The 17,373-nt window shown below is 44.6% G+C and overlaps 1 long non-coding RNA gene and 1 other non-coding gene across 2 annotated transcripts; one reads left to right on the top strand and one right to left on the bottom strand.

Annotated features, from left to right (window-relative positions):
• Positions 1 to 4,346: 4,346 nt before the first annotated feature.
• On the top strand, positions 4,347 to 4,453 carry LOC144702824 (small nucleolar RNA R71). Its single transcript, XR_013581399.1, has one exon. It is a non-coding gene; the product is annotated as a small nucleolar RNA R71 (small nucleolar RNA).
• Positions 4,454 to 5,313: 860 nt separating this feature from the next.
• Positions 5,314 to 6,406, bottom strand: LOC144702667 (uncharacterized). Its single transcript, XR_013581321.1, has 2 exons — positions 5,643 to 6,406; positions 5,314 to 5,551 (listed from the first exon to the last, which is right to left on the bottom strand). It is a non-coding gene; the product is annotated as an uncharacterized LOC144702667 (long non-coding RNA).
• Between the last annotated feature and the right edge of the window lie 10,967 nt (positions 6,407 to 17,373).

Genomic DNA, 17,373 nt, shown 5'->3' with positions numbered 1-17,373 from the left:
ATAAGCTTCATTACGGATTTCCTGCAATTCATGAAGTTGAAGAATTCTATGTTTCCCTACAGCATCTAGTGAGAGGTTTAGTTTCCTTATTGCCCAAGAGGCTTTGTGCTCGAATTCAACAGGAAGGTGGCATGCTTTACCAAATACAAGTCGAAAAGGAGACATACCCAATGGGGTTTTATATGCAGTACGGTAGGCCCACAAGGCTTCATCCAGTCTATTGGCCCAATCTTTGCCATCGGGCCACACCACCTTCTTTAGGATCTTCTTAACTTCACTGTTACATAGCTCCACTTGACCATTGGCTTGAGGGTGGTAGGGTGTAGTGACCTTGTGCTGCACACCAAGTCTCTTCAAAACAGCTCTAAATTTATGGTTAGTGAAATGAGCACCGCCATCACTGATGATAGCTCTGGGGCACCCAAATCTGGAGAAGATATTAGAATAAAGAAATTTGGTGACAACATTTCCATCATTTGTTTTGATAGCTACAGCTTCAACCCATCTGGAAACATAGTCTACAGCCACTAAAATATATTCATATCCGTAGGAGCTAGGAAATGGTCCCATGAAATCAATGCCCCGCACATCAAATATCTCAACCTCCATAATCGGCTGGAGGGGCATGTGATCTCTCTTATTCTCATTTAAAGATGCTTGGCATTTTAAACATCTCAAGTAGAACTCATGAGCATCTTTATATATGGTGGGCCAATAGAATCCACACTCTAATACCTTATGTCCGGTGGTCCTGGATGCGTAATGTCCTCCACCAGGTCGTGAGTGGCAGAAGTCAAGAATCTTCTGATGCTCCACTTCCGGGACACACCTGCGCAGAATTTGGTCTGGTCCCATATGGAACAGCTCAGGATCATCCCAATAGAAGTGCCTGCAATCACTCACAAACTTTTTCTTCTTGTGGTGGGACCACTCTTGAGGTATTAGTCCTGTGGCAAGGTAATTCACATAGTGGGCAAACCAAGGGAAATTATTTCCTTGCACAGATAGAAGATATTCATCAGGGAAAGTAGTAGAAATAGGAGTTTCATTAGGAACATTTATTCTAGAAAGATGATCTGCTACTACATTTTCGACTCCTTTCTTATCTTTAATTTCCAAATCAAATTCTTGCAAAAGCAGTATCCATCTAATGAGTCTAGGTTTTGCCTCCTTTTTCTTTAACAAAAACTTTAAAGCAGAATGATCAGAATAAACTATTACTCTACTTCCTAATATATAAGGCCTAAATTTTTGTAAAGCAAAAATTATAGCTAGCAGCTCCTTCTCGGTAGTAGTGTAATTTAGTTGAGGTCCATCGAGAGTCTTACTAGCGTAGGCAATGGCCATCGGCTTCTTGTCGTTCTTCTAGCCCAAGACAGCTCCCACAGCAAAATCTGAAGCATCACAAAGAATCTCAAAGGGTAAAGTCCAATCTGGCGCCTGTAAAATAGGTGCCCTTATGAGGGCTTCTTTTAATGTGTCGAAGGAGGTCTTGACCGATTCATCCACTACAAATTATGCATCCTTGGATAATAGGTTAGTCAAAGGTTTGGCAATTTGAGCATAATTTTGGATGAACCTTCTGTAGAAGCCGGTATGGCCGAGGAAGCTTCTAACTCCCTTGAGGTTGGTCGGAAAAGGTAGACCCTTGATTACTTCTATCTTGGCCTTGTCTACCTCCAACCCTCCTTGCTGACCTTGTGCCCAAGGACGATCCCCTCCTTCACCATAAAATGTGATTTTTCCCAACTTAAGACCAATTTATTTTGAATGCAAATTTGAAGAACACGAGATAAGTAGGATAGACATAGATCGAATCATGACCCAAACACAGAGAAGTCATCCATAAATATCTCCAAGCATTCCCCCGCTAACTCAGAAAACAATGCATTCATACAACGTTGGAAGGTAGCTGGTGCATTACAAAGCCCAAATGGCATTCTCCTAAAGGCAAAGGTTCCTTCAGGGCATGTGAATGTGGTCTTTTCTTGATCTCCTGGATGGATGCTAATCTGATTGTATCCAGAATATCCATCAAGAAAACAGAAGTAATTCTGCCCTGCAAGTCTTTCTAAAATTTGATCGATAAAGGGAAGAGGATAATGATCTTTTTTGGTCACTAAGTTGAGCCTCCTGTAATCAATACAAACTCTCCAACTTGTGGTAAACCTAGTGGCAACTTCTTCCACTTCCAAATTTCTATCTACAGTAATGCCAGATTTTTTTGGGACCATATGTACAGGACTAATCCAAGGGCTATCTGAAATGGCATAAATGATATCAGCACTTAGCCATTTCAATATTTCACTCTTCAATGTATCTCTCATGTGGGGGTTCAATCTCCTCTGAGGCTCTCTGGAGGGTCTAGCATTGTCATCTAAAAATATTCTATGTTCACAGATCTGTGGGGGGACCCCCCTAATATCCTCTATTCCCCATGCAAGAGCAGCTTTGTTATCCCTTAAAACTTTCATCAGAGCCTCTTCTTGTTCAGAATTCAAATGGGAAGAGATGATCACAGGGTAATTTTTGAAGGAATCCAAGTAAGCATACTTCAGGGAGGACGGCAGGGGTTTTAGCTCACGGTTTTCTACAGATTCACTGTCATCATCAGGAGAGAGGTCCAATAAATCAATCTCATCTTCCTCATTTTCCAAATTTTCACAAGATCGTATCTCTTCACAACTAGCTACAGAAAATTTCATGAGCCTAGATACATTTAATTCCATCTCTTCCTCCCCTAGCCTCAATTTTACAACCCCCTTTTCCCAATCCTGGACTGCTCTAGCCGTGGCCAAAAAGGGTCTCCCTAGGATTATAGGAGAATGTGATAAATTTTTTGGTTCACTAGTATGGGTGACAATGAAATCAACTAAAAATTCAAGCTCCTTGACTTTGACCACTACATCAGCTAATCTCCCAATAGGTTGCCTGATGGATCCATCAGCTAGGAGTAGATCCATACAGGCTGGTTCAGCTTCCCCTAATTTTAAGGTGTCAAAGAGGATCTTGGGTAGAATATTTACACTAGCCCCTGAATCAAGGAGGGTTTTTGTGAATATCTTTCCTCCTATTTCACAAGTGATAAGAGGGGCTCCTGGATCCCTTTTTTTGGTGGGAAACTGATCCAAGAGAACCGAGCTTACAGTCTCTGAGAGTTTGATTCGCTTGGTTCTTTTAGGGGTAACTAAATCTTTCACATAAGATTTGTAAGTGGGGATGTATGTCACTGCATCTACTAAGGGAACTGGGATTGTAGTATTCTAAAAAGCCTTAAGAAGTGGGTGTTCCAATGAAGGTGTGTGTTTCCTATGGTTTCTAAGGGCTTGAGGAAAGGGGACCGAAGGTGTCTGCTCAACAGCTTTTGGTTTCTCTTCCTCACGCTCTTCATCCTCCTCTTCATGATCATTTTCATGCTCAGATTTTGGTTCTTCTACCATTTGTTCAGGCTTTTCTAAAATCTTTCCATTCCTGAGTTTTGTCACACCTAAGACTTCCTCATGATCATCCATTGAAACACACTCAGTCATGCATAAATTCCTAGGATTGGAAAGAGGTTGGGTAGGAAATCGACCTTTAGGGGGACCTGTTTCCATCCCTTTACCTTTCTGGAGCTGCTCCACACTCTTCTTTATCCCATTTAGCTCCTCATAAAACTTGTTCTGCTGATCCTCAAAGAATTTCCTCAGCTGCTCCATCATCTACATCATCATCATCATCATGTTATCATTTGAAGTAGAGGATGTTACCTGTTGAGGTAGGGCTTGAGTAGGTTGAGCAGGATATGATGAAACTTGGTATGGTGACTGCTGCTGGTGTGGAGGGGCATAGGGCTGAGGCTGGTGATGAGGTCGGTGCTGAAATGCTGGCCTCGCCGATCGGGTATTGAAGTTCCCTTGCGGCCCCCTTTGTTGATTCCATGGTTGGGTGGAGTTGTTAACCACCCTGATCTCCTCCTCGTCCTGCTCCATTGAGTCTGGCTGGCATGCCCCATCTTCATGATCATATGAGCTGCAAAATGAGCAGATTATAGTTTTAATGAGAGGGGAATTCACCTGCATTACCTTCTGAAGTGCCGAAGTGATCTCATCCAGCTTCCTGCCTATCATGGCATTGCTAGGTTCGCCCTCTTTGTTGCCAATGTGGAGCACTCCAGCTCGCCTTGTGCTCCTTCCATTCCTGTTGGCACTTATCTGCTGCATATCTATTTCTGCTATTCCTTCCAGAATATCAAACACTTCATCATCATAAGCTTTGTAAAAATAACCACCAGCAGCATTGTCAACTCTTTGCTTATATGCTTCACTCAACGAATCATAAAAATTTCGGCTAATTTAGATTTGGCCATTCCATGATGAGGACATTGTCGAATTAAATCATTAAACCTTTCCCATGACTCACAGAATGATTCAATGTCAGATGGTGAAAAATTCTGGATTTCTCTGATGAAAGCTTTCGTCTTTGAAAGGGGGAAATATTTCCTCAAAAATCTAGTTTCAATATCTTCCCAAGAGTTTAAAGTAATTCCTAGCTTCTTAAACCAGTCCTTAGCTTTACCTTTAATAGCATACTGAAAATAAAGCATCTTAAGCTGTTCAATAGAAATTCTAGCAATAAACTGCCCTGAGCAAAGCATATTGTATTCTTCCAAGAAGCTCAGAGGGTTTTCATTCGGTTTGCCATAAAATGAAGGAAGGGATAAAAGTAAAGTGTTGTCAGGTTTGAAGGTTACCCCCCTTCCGAGGTCAACATGAAGCTCAATTCGGTTAACCATGCCTCTTGGGTCTGAATTTTCCATTAATGTGCTTCGGTGGGGAATTTGGTTCCTCTCCTCTAGAGGTGGGCGTCTCACTTCTTCCCCAGCCATGTCTGGTTGTCTTCTCCCGAGCAGGGCTCTGGTGTAGTCTCTTGACTTTCTTTGTCCAAGTCTGCGGTTCTAGACCTTGTAACAACCATGAAACTCAAAGGAAAAGAAGAATTAGTAGTTTTAAGAGTGATTTCTCACCCTTTCAGAGAATACCACAATAAAGATAAGAATGAATATTAAAAAAAATCAATCTACTAAAATAACAGCCTACTCCCCGGCAGCGGCGCCAACTGATAATCCAGAAAAACTGGGTAAAATGTGTCGTTTAATTCCCAGATTAATCCAGTAAAATTTATAACCCTTGTTAGACTATAGAGAAATTATAGTAGTGAGCAAGGGGTCGTCCACAGGGAGCAGGAAATAAGTTTAGTAGAATTGTTATCAAGAAAATCTCTTTTGTGTGTTTTTCTTAGTAGAAAGAACTAGTGATAAAGAGACACTTAAAATTATAAAGAATTTGATAAACTATAGTGAAATGAGATAGAAATGCAAAAAGAAATGTAAAATATCCTAAGAGATGGTCAAAAAACGTGAAAAAGTTACAAGAAGTAGCGCCCGTCGGCGGCAGCGGCGGTCTTCGCGGTGATGGAGGTTCCTCCACTCAAACTTGAATATCCGGAGCTGCAGACCTCCGTTTCAGGCAATCTTGGAGGCGTTGGAAAGAGGAGACACAGGCCTATCCTTCTGTATAGGTTCTTGGTCAATATGGAGTGGAAAAATAGAAGGAAACTTGGCAGGGAAGAAGGGGGTCGTTTCTCTAGCAAGGGACTCTCACCTATGACAAGGGTTTACAGGATTCCTGCAGAGCTCCTCTCTTGCCTGAAGATTCCTGAGCTGGGATGTTGCTTCTATCCTCTCTCCACTCTCAGGATCAAGATCCAGAGCTGAAAAACTCCAACAATTTCTCAATAGAATCAAGATCCCTTACAAAGAGGAGGAAGAGAAGCTTAAGTAGGGTTTCTTGGGACCAAATCTGGGCTGTTGATTCCTGACATGGAATGAACGACCAGATTTGGTTCTGGGGCCCTACAGCCACGTGATAGGCCCCCCTCCAATCATATTACAGTCTTCAGAAACCCTTTTTAGCTAGATAATGATTCCTCCCTTAGTTAGGATTTCTTCATTTTCTCCTTGATCCTTCCACATTGGGAGCTGCTTTGGTTGGTTTCTTGACTCTGTTCCTGGACTTCTCTCATAGAATGGAGCCCATGGTTTTGGGCATGTGTTGAGTCTCCTGAAGTCCTCTGAAGAGCCCAGGACCATGGCTTCAGCTCCCTTCAATTTCTTCATGCCGCCTCCATCATTTGAGTCAGTCTTTCATCCTTCATTCAGAACACTTCATACTAGCATTAGATCTTCACCACTAAACTTGATGAGTTGAGTGGGGGTTAGTGGTAGAATTCGGGAATTAACAGCAATACTGAATCAGGGTGCAAATGTGAGGAAGACATGAAGATCAGTTAATTAAAGTATTTACATGTATTTAAGTAATGATAATGACGCATTTTAGCATAGAAATACATATAAAATCATGTGATAATCTGGGATTATCAGATAACATTGAGGCAAAGGATGTTTGATAGAGGTGAAGGCTAGCCGAGTTTGAAGACATTGAGAGGTGGTTGGTTGTGTATTCTCTGAATAGAGATCTTTAAGATCTCTAACTCTCAATAATTCCCCTGGGTCAGGAGTGTAGTCTAAAGTGGACAGAATGGAAATTTCATTTTCGGAAGGATTATTAGGATCAAACAGTTTGACACATTGTGTTTTAGGCTGATCGTTTTGTCTAGGCAATCTAGGAGAAGAATCAATAGAATGATTAATATCAACATTAGATTCATCAACAGAGTTGGCATTCTTTAGTGTAGCTGGAGCTGTGGATTGAGAGTTAGTTTCAGAGTTTGGGCAGTAAGCTATATTTTGAGGATTTCCATGGAATGATCCCAATACCCCATTGGTTTCATTAATGGGAACATTTTGAGAGAATGGGAATGAATCTTCGAAAAATATAACATGCTTTGTAATAAAAAACTTACCTGAGTGGAGTGATAAACAACGATATCCGAGGTGTAGAGGGCTGTAGCCAAGGAATACACACTTCTCTGATCGTGGTTCCAGCTTGTTCTTGGCAATAGGTTTGAGATACGGATAGCATAAACAACCAAAAGTCTTAAGCATAGCATAATCAGGTGGATTTTTAAAAAGAATTTCAAAGGGGGATTTACCATTCAAAATAGGAGTAGTAAGACGGTTTACCAGATAAGCAGTTGTGACAACAGCCTCATCCCAAAACTGTTTGGGCAATTTTGCATGATGAAGGAGTGCTAGAGCTGTTTCTATAAGATGTCTATGTTTTCGTTCAGCAGTTCCATTCTGTTCAGGAGTATGAGGGCATGAACTATTCCTTAGTTTTTCAGATGATGGTGGAGGGATCGGTACTCTCCACCCCAATCGGATTGTAAGTATTTTATCTTGGAGTTGAATTGTCTTTCAACTTGCCGTTGGAATGTGACAAATGTATTTAAGAGATCACTTTTTCGTTTTAAAGGATAAAGCCATACATATTTACTGTAATCGTCGATGAAAATAACATAATAGAGAAATCCTGAGTGAGATATTGTTGGAGCTGGACCCCAAAGATCTGAGTGCACTATTTCAAGGCAATTGGTTGAATGATGCAAAGTACTATAAAGAGGAAGTTTATGAGCTTTTGAGACATTGCATGAGTTACAAACAAAAACTTTTCTAGTATGAATGACTGGGAGACCATATTTTTGAATCAACATTCTCAGTGTCTTGAATTGGGGATGTCCAAGTCTCTGATGCCAGCCGGCCTCAGAGATTCGCTCCCCAACACAAGTGATTTTCTGAGGTTGATGATCCAGGAAGTAGAGACCGTTTTTAGTTGTCCCTTTGAGCAGAATCTTGTTGGTGGCTTTGTCCTTCACAAGACAAAAAGAGTCGTGAAATTCAACAACAACATTATTATCTGAAGTTAATTTGTGAATTGACAAAAGCTTTTTAGTAATGGATGGCACATGAAGAATGCTTTTTAAATGAAGAGTTTTATCACTCGTAGTAATCTTAGAATTTCCAATAGAAAGTATATTCAGACCTGTTCCGTTACCTATCTGAAGACGGTCGCTCCCTTGATAGGCTTGACTCTGCTGCAACGTAGCTGGATCAGGCGTGGTGCGTGGCACCACTATCAGGATACCATCCCTGTTGTTCTGCTGAATAGGCTTGAAGATATCCATTAGTTTTGTTTGCAAAATTTCCAGAAGATAGCTTTATGAATTCCTGACATTCTCTGGCTCTATGCCCGTATTGAGCACAGATCTGACATCTGGGTTGATAATTTTGATTCTTTCCTCGATTCTGATTTCGCCCTCTCCAATTGTAGCTGCGTCTTGGATCAGAGGAGTTTCGTTGATGACCATCGTGTTTGACAAAGCGTCCTTGATCAGGATTTCTTTGAGAGTTGTCGTTCCTACAATTGTGAGAGCTGTCATGTCTTGAATTTTGACTTTGGTCAAAGCTCCTATGACCCTGTTTCTGAACCGAATTTGCCATCAGAGGGAACCCGCTGGAGTTGCCCTTGTGATAATGATTTAGATAATCCTCATGAGCCTTGAGGTTTGTGACAATTTGCTCAAACCCCATGTGGTCAATATTAGCATTAATACTAATCACAAAGGGCAAGTGTTCAGGTGGCAACCCTCTCAGAAAAGCATAAATTTTTTATGGCTCATTCACAAGTTGACCAACAATATCTAAAGCCTCAACAATAGATCTAAAATTCTTGATGTAGTCGTCGACGGATAATGTACCTTTTGCAATGTTGGCAAATTGACGATTTAATTCCATAATTCTGGATTGGGTTCTCCCTGCAAAGGTGCTCTCCAGCAATTCCCAAAGTTCTCTTGACGATTTTGCTTTGGCTACACTGAGTAGTACTTTCTCGGAGATAGTCGATTGGATAAAACCCAAAAATTGTTGATCCCTCCTCCACCAATTTTCGAATTCAGGATTGTCGACCAAATTTCCATTTTGTTCTGAAATGGAGGCAGGAGGGGGCGTACGACCGTTAATAAATTTATCAAATCCATACCCGTTTAGAAGCGGCTGGACAATACTTTTCCACGTCATGAAATTGTTGAGATCCAGCTTGACCGAGACGGAGAGCCCCGGAGGAATGATCGGTGCGAAAGTCACTTGACTGACCGGGTAAGTGACGGTGATTGCGGAAGCTTGATTTCCTTCTCCCATGCTGGAGTCGCCTGGCTCTGATACCATGTTGAGAAAACTGATTCTTGGGGTTGCAAGAAGAAGGGATAATGAAGAAGAGAGGAGAGAAGAAGAAGAAGAGAGAGGCACAGAGAGTACTCTTGAATTAGTTGTATTTCTCCGTGAATGTTGATTACAATTTGTGTGTATTTATAATCACGATATAGACTAAATATAGTAGTTGCCGTTTGTTTAGACATATATCCGTTGTAACGCATTCCAACGGATATATGAGTTTGAAATACCAGATGTAATCTAGTCCATTATAATGGGTTAGGTGCACCGATCGTGACCGTTGATTCGGTATCGGTGCACCTCGCATATAACGTTCACTTAGATTCAATCTCGATCGTTATAACTAGAAGGGTGCACCTATCGTAGCCGTCGATCGGTGCTGTGGACCCTTCGATTATAACGGTCATCTAACGATATGATCCTGACCGTTATAATCCCTTAAGGTTGAATCCTGACCGTCTATAGTGTGTCCTGACTATGTTGAATCCTAACTATGTTGAAACTTATATTGAACCCTGTAAACTAAGTCTCTAGCGAGTATATCAATAATGGATTTTACTATCGAATCTTGATTAAATCCTAACTTGAACCACCGCCGAGATCCGAGTTTGGGACTCCATCCTTAACACCGACCTCTCTCTCTCTCTCCCGTCCTCCCGACCTCTCTCTCTCTCCCGCCCTCCCGACCTCTCTCTCTCCCTCTATTCCCCTGTCTCTCCCACCCTCCCAACCTCTCTCTCTCCCTCTATTCCCCTCTCTCTCCCGTCCTCCCGACCTCTCTCTCTCCCTTTATTCCCCTCTTTTCTCCCGCCCTCCCGCCCTCTCCCTCTCCCTTTATTCCCCTCTCTCTCCCGCCTCCCAACCTCTCTCTCTCTCTCTATTCCCCTCTCTCCCGCCCTCCCAACCCCTCTCTCTCCCTCTATTTCCCTCTTTCTCTCTTTCGCTCTCCCTCTATTCCCCTCTCTATCTTTCTCTCTTTCTCTCTCCCTCTATTCCCCTCTCTCTCCTGCCCTCCCGACCTCTCGCTATCCCTGTACTCTCTCTCTCTTTATCTCTCCCTCTATTTCCCCCCTCTCTCTCTTTCTCTCTCCCTTTATTCCCCGCTCTCTCTCCCGCCTTCCCGACCTCTCTCTTTCCCTCTATTTCCCTCTCTCTCTCTCTCTCCATCTCTCTCTCTCCCCCCCCCCCTCCTTTCTCGCTCCCTACCTCCCTCCCTCTCTCTCCTTCTCTTCCCTTCTGTTTACTTCTCCTCTCATTCTCTCTCTTCTTTTCTCTCTATCTCTCTCGTTCCCTCCCTCCTCCTCCCTCTCTTTCCCTCTCTTTATTTCTCCTCTCTCTCTCACTCTCTCTCTCTCTCTCCCTCTTGAAAAGATCTCTCAGGAGAAGGAGAATAAGTTGAATAAGAATGGAGATAGAAGAAAAGGATAGTTTGCACAACGAAGACAGGATAGTGAACAACATCGTGGTTAACCACCTTAATATTATTAGCAACAGGTATGTTCGTATCTATACTTTTTTTTTGTCGGCAAAAAACACGGTGCCACGTATGAACAACCCCTAGAGTTGTGCCCGTAGACCAATCCAGCCATTCCCTAGATGCCACCCAGGGAGACTTTATTTGTTAAATGTAGTGTTCAACAGCATTTATAGGCGTCGAGCGAGCGTACCTGTCCCAATTACACACGGACCCTACTCGCCCATGTCCTTGGTGCATAAAAGAAAAAATACATGAGTGGTAGCTATAAGTAGCCAAGAGGAGGTTGCTCGTTGTCGTTAGTGTACTGGAGCCCGCAGCATGGTAATGCATGGATTGTGTGCAGTTCCCATGATGTTCGCAAATGTCAACTTTGTGGTGCACAACAAGTAGGCCTATTAGGAGAGAGGGGGAGCTGATGACGGATGTCATCAGGGACATCGCCTGGTCGGATATCGAGACGATGCTCTAATACCACATTGATGTTGGCCGTCATCGATGGCGTCGTCCAACAGGTAATTCACTACGAGAGATGTAACTACGTGATAACGTGGATTCTAGTTGCAAGTACGCACAGGTCTCGACTTGTGGGGTTCGACGAGCTCCGAGCTCTAGGATGGGCAACAGGTGACGATTGCGATGACATTCTGACCCTCATCGGAGTGACGACGGTGACTACGATGTTGAACGGAATAATTCCGTTAGCGCTCGCACATAATGGACAGGCTCAACCCGTACCTAGCGAAATCACTCGTGACGTAGTTTTCTCGAAATAAAATCTCACCTAAATTAACCCGAGCATGATGGAGTGCAACCAAAAATATATTGAAAGAGGTAATATAACTGACGAGCAAGGGGAACACCATACCTCATCGGTGATGGCTTTCGTCGTCGGTGTCTTCGTCGGCACGAACCGGTGCGGGCGTTGATAAACTCAATTTTTGATGTGATTTTTTACTGGTTATTTAGCAGAAATGTAGTGTGAGGATTGAGCTTATTCAACAATACTTATAACCTCACAGCCTTAGGGCAAGTAAGGGTCGATCCTCAGAGAGCAGATAAAACAGCAGAGATTTTCTTTGCAATGCAGTTCACGTATCAAATTGTATGTCAATATTGGAATTGGAGAAGTTATCTTCACGATTGCCCAACTAATTTCCTTAGAGAGGGAGTCTGAAAGAATCTCTAACAAAATCAGGCAACTCCTCTCCAAGACTAATGACAGTAAGCCTGTAGACAAGGGAATATTTCCTTGTCTACAAGTGCACGCTTGCGGCTTTGGCAATATGCCAAACACCAGGTGTGCGCTCATGCAGGCTGACCTGCTCGCGGCCTCAACTGCGTGTAGGAGTGCCCGTGGGGGCGCCTACACGTAGCTGGTGCCTGCGCAGCTCAGCTACATGCGGCACTGCTGCGCGCGGGCGAGCCTGCTCGCGCGCCGCTGCTGCGTGGCGATCCTGCCCGCGGCGCTGCTGCGGCGGGCGAGCCTGCTCGCGCGCTGCTGCGGGCGGGCGAGCCTGCTCGCGGCTTTTGCTGCACGCGGGCGTGGCCTGCGCGCGGGATCCCTGTGCACGGCACTGCTTGCGCGCGGGTTCTCACGCGCAGGCGGCTGTGTGCTGGTCGATCCTGCGCGCAGATCCCTAGGCAGCAGGCGGCTATGTTCTTCCTGCCTGAGCAAGACCTCACCGATTGTTATGTAGAGAATCGATTAAGCATGATGAGTTAAGATTCGGATGAAATCAAACACAGAAAAGGTAAAAGAAAATGAACTCTGAACAACAAGAAAATCTTCGAATTAAACAAAACAACTCTGGTTGGAAACTGCTGAAGAACCTTGCAAAGTGCTTCAACCCCAACTGAGATTGTCCAAGAGGGAGAAGAAAACAAAGCTGAACCAGCTCAATCACTCCGACTTCGTGTCACGTCCTGTCCGGTGAGTCGACGATCTTCTTGAGCGGGTACTCTTCAGCTTGCTTCTCCTCCCAGCTCCAATGGCTCATCAGCTACTGGAGGGTCTGCAGAACACCTTCTTCTCCAAGCCCTAGCTTCCTTAGAGAAAATTCTGGACAACCTAAAATCAACTCTCAAGAGAGTATTTATAGGTTTCTCTTAAGTCATGCCCAAGGGCATTTTTGTAATTTCTGCTTCTTTGAATTTTTGCCCGCTCCTCTTGATCCTCGTCTCTTTCCTTGATCTTCTTAACCTGTCTCTGAATGTTTACTAACCATACAATGTTAAATATATTCCACTTGATTCAAAGGATCAAGTGGGGTTAGTGATTTCATAAAATGATGCATATGCATGATATTAGCATGAATTAACATTATAATTTTGATGAATGAAAACTAAAAAGTTTAATTATTTGATGACATATTTGAGAGTCATCAAACACGTAGGTGAAGGCGTACCTTTGATGGGCATGGCTTGGCTCAACTGGCGGCGATGTCACGGCATAGGAGCGGTAGTCGGAAGGCTGAGGCGCGATCCTGAGGCCGGGAGGTAGGCGAGGCGATGAAGGGCTCAAGCATTCGGCCGAATCCTGAGGGCGCGATCCTGGTGGACTTGGGCATAGCGAGACACAATTGCGGGTGACCTGCAGCACTAGCGCTGGGAGCGTGATCGAGGGCAATGCAGCAAGCTGGTCGGCAAGAGTGTAGCGGCCTGTGATGTACGCACGATAGAGGAGGTGACAGAGGGTGCAACTGACTGTTCAGTGCGGAGGGATTCGACTGTCACAGGAAGATAGGTCCGTGTCAAGGACGTCACAACACGGAGAGGGGTCCCTGACCGTCACGGTTGATAAAGGATGTCCATCGCATAGGGAATGAGGCACCCTGAATCAGCGCTGACCAGCCATGGTGCGGACAAAACCCCATAGTGCTAGTGCACTTCAGCGAGCGTCAAGGAGATCTGGTTGATGGAGGAATCCACACACCGCGGTCAAAACTCCAGCAACTTGGACAAAATCAATTGTGATCCGCGTACTCTTGACAATTGGTCGGTTGCGAGCCAGTTATCCGTGGAAGCCCGTAGTGGAAGGCATGGATCTGCAATCCATGGACGTCAATGTTGCGCGAGTGAGCAGTCAATGTCACAGGGGGCAACGGGACTCGACATGGTGGCTAATCGAAGACTACTTGGTTAGTTTTGTGAAGGCACACTGGTGGTCGCGGCCAATCGCGCGGGAACACGTGACGGAAGACGTTGAACGACAGGAAAAAAAGGGTTTGGCGGGGCCGTGGGGAAGGTAGTCCAACGGAGCAATTCTTCCTGACCCAATCTTCTTCCTCCTTGATTCTTCCTCTTCTCTCTTCTTCTCCTTCCTCTTTCTCTTCTTCCTCTTCCTTCTTCTTCTGGTGAGACCTAGACTAAAAATTACTGCCATAATACGAATCCCAGATCTGAAATGGTTTGGTGCCCATCGTGGCCTTATATAGGGTCATGATGGGCCCTTACAATAGGGTCCATTATGGGGCCATTAAGGGGCCCTCATACATGGGTTCCCTTTACAACAAAGAAAATGAACTAAGAAACATAAAGAAAGCCACATGGCACACGATAAACATAACACGACACGACAACCAACACGAGGAAAATGAAAACACAAGCATGATAAAATGAGGAAATAAACGAGCACGAGCCGGTGAGAAGTTCAAATCCGTTGATGGGGCGGTCGTGCTTTTAATTTTACCTAGGGTGTTAAACCTGGATGTTTTCACCGTCGCCTTGGCGTGCCGGTCAGGCGGGATGTGAATCGACAAGCCATTTATGGTGATGATGACAGCTCCGATGACATCTCTGATGGGGTAAGATGGCACACTCCATCACGAGCTCTCCTGCCTCCAACGCTCCATGCAATACGCCAGTCTCGTGGGCCCTAATCCGATAGCGTGCGACATGTACGACAAGCCAACAAGCAGAGGCACTCAACGCGACAGTGTGTGATGCATACGAAGAGCCAACAAGTCAAGGCGCTAAACGCGATAGCATCCACGAGGTGCATGAGGGAGTTCCTACCAAGAGAGGAAAAGAGATGAAGGAATTTGTGTGCATACCATGCGATTGGGAAGGGCATCCAATGTCTGGTTGCCCTCACGCAGCTGGTGACGAACACTAGTCAGGCAAGGGCGGCACTGCATGATATCATGCCATACGCGGCACAACCGCCACTAAGAGCATAAACCTGCATGAAGCTTGTCAACAACACATGTGAGTCTGATTCTACGACGTTATTGTGGAGGTGTTATTCCTTGCGAAGGTGTTATTCCTTGTGAAGGAGTAAACCATCACGTATCGTCATAGCCTTGGCTATCGTATTAGTTTGAATGCCATAAAAAGATGAAAAAGTAAAGAGAATGCTGAATGTATGGTCACGAAGAATACTGCCCCCTCCGAATGGCCCTTGGTTCCCTTTGGCCGCACCATCCACATTCAGTTTGAGGATGCCAATGGGGAGTTGATGCCAGTGGACAATCTGTAGCCAAATGATGATGGGAGCAAGGGTTACTAGAACGCCCTAAGTGTGAAGGAGGTCGCATGTGAGGGCTGAGTTGTGGGCGAGTGGCAAATATGAGATGGTAGGTATGCTTTATCCATTGTTTGATGCGGCGTAGGATATCGAGTGCTCGCATGGGGGTCCTTGTAAAACGAGAAGAATTTTGCCCTTTCCAAATCACCCATAAGAAGTAAGCAATGGTGACATGAAGGAATGGGCTCTACTTAGAGCGTGCTGGAGAGAGAAAAATATTGCAAAAACATGCTGGCGGTGTTAGAGTAGGGGGGGTACATAATAGTGCGTGCAAATGGTGTGTGATTTGGCACCAACAATCTAGGGAAATCTTACTATGGAAGAAAAGGTGTTCCATAGTCTCAGCCTTGAGGGAAGCCGGGCAACAATGACAATGCGAACTGTGAGATTGTCCTCTACGGATCACCCGATCATCCGCCCAGGAGGCCACGATGCATAAGTCTCTAGAGGAAGAAGGAGACACAGGTGAGGATTGCCGGATGCCAAATGCGGAGACCCCATGGTTGGTGGGGGTGGGGGTGAGAGAGCTCTCTTGAAAATGCTCCCAAGAGGATTGGCTAGAGAAGAACCCATTGAGGGTGAGTGTCCAAATAGGTCGGCCATGAGGTGTCCCTATGTTAGTAGTCAAAGCATGTGGTAAAATATCTGGTGGGAGGCCATGCTGCTCCCAAAGGTGGCGCGTGTTGCCCGTGAGCAGTTGCGTCACGGTCAATTGCGATCGCTGAGGGGAAGTGGGGGTGGTGGGCTAAAGGCTCATCAGAAAGCCAGGTATCATAACACGCGCTGATCGCGCCTTGGCTGACATGAGAATGGGTGACATTAACTATCTCTAGCCAATATCGCTGCCATGTCCGCCATCTACTACAACCTCAGATATCTGACTCTCAATTGGCCCACTCGCTGTACTTTGCCAAGATAAAACTCCCCAATGGGGAGTTTGTGGTACGCATATGCCACACGAGCTTCTTCTGAAGCATGTCTCGAATGCCCTAAGGGTGATTGATCCCTAAACCCCCCTCGTCCGTCGGTCGACAAGCTTTCTCCCAAGAAACCCAGTGGTGGCGACTCTCTCCCTCGAGGTGACCGGACCATAAGAAACATGCACATAGTTACTCCATAGTGTGAAGGACTGGGAGCGATAGTGAATGGATCGCTAGGGTGTGCAGCGTGATGCTCATGAGGACATGTCAAATAAGCTGGATGCCTCCACTAGGGGATAGAAAATGAAGTTTCCGTCCATCTGGTTTCTTTCTTAGCTTGGCCAATAAGGTATCAAAATAATGATGTCGAATGGGTCCGAGAAAGATAGGACATCCGAGATAATAGAAAGGGAGGCAGCCTCAACAGTATCAGGTATAGTGTTGGATAATCTCAGAGCGCTTTACGGTGGTAGATGGACCAACCATAAAGCTACTCTTTGAGACATTGACGAGCTAACCAAAAGCCTGCTCGTACGTAGTAATCACACTCATAAATTTCTTAAAGGATTTTTTAGATCCATTGAGGAAAAGGATGGCATCATCTACAAATTGAGAATGCGAGAAGCTCAAGCACCCCTTTTTTGTAAAATAGGGTTGGATGAGGTTTTGGATGATCACTTGTGTGAGTGATTGGCTAAAGACCTCCATAAATATGAAAAGGGTGGGTGAGATAGGATCACCTTGTCATAGTCCTTGCGTGAAAGTAAAGAAGCTTGTGGAGTTGTCGTCCACCAAGGTAGAAAATGATTTTCTCTAATGCCGGGATCCACAAGAGCGATGAATGCATTGGTGAACCCAAAGCAACGTAACACTTTGGTACGTAAACTCCACTCGACTCGATCAAAAGACTTATCCATATCCAATTTGATGATGACATTTGAGCCCCAAATACGAGTGGCTTACTCGTGAACGAGCATGATATTGTCCTGGATTTGTCGATCCTTGATAAAATTGCACTGTTCAGGCGAGATACGACTATCAAGGAAGGTCCCTAGTCAATTTGTAATGATGTTGGATGCAACTTTATAGCATACATTACAAAGATTAATAGCCCAAAAGTCTCTAAATGAATTTGGAATGTCCACTTTTGGGATAAGAGAAAAGAAAGTGGATTTCCAACTTCTAGGTAGAACTTTACATGTAAAGATCTCCTTGATAGCAAGCACCAAGTCTGTGCCTACGATATCCCAACATGCTACATAGAACTCCGCAGGAAACCCAT

Source organism: Wolffia australiana, chromosome 4, assembly GCF_029677425.1.
Source record: "Wolffia australiana isolate 7733 chromosome 4, ASM2967742v1".
NCBI classification, from domain to species: domain Eukaryota; kingdom Viridiplantae; phylum Streptophyta; class Magnoliopsida; order Alismatales; family Araceae; genus Wolffia; species Wolffia australiana.
The sequence above is the reverse complement of the archived record's forward strand: the minus strand, read 5'-3'. Positions and strand labels throughout refer to the sequence as shown.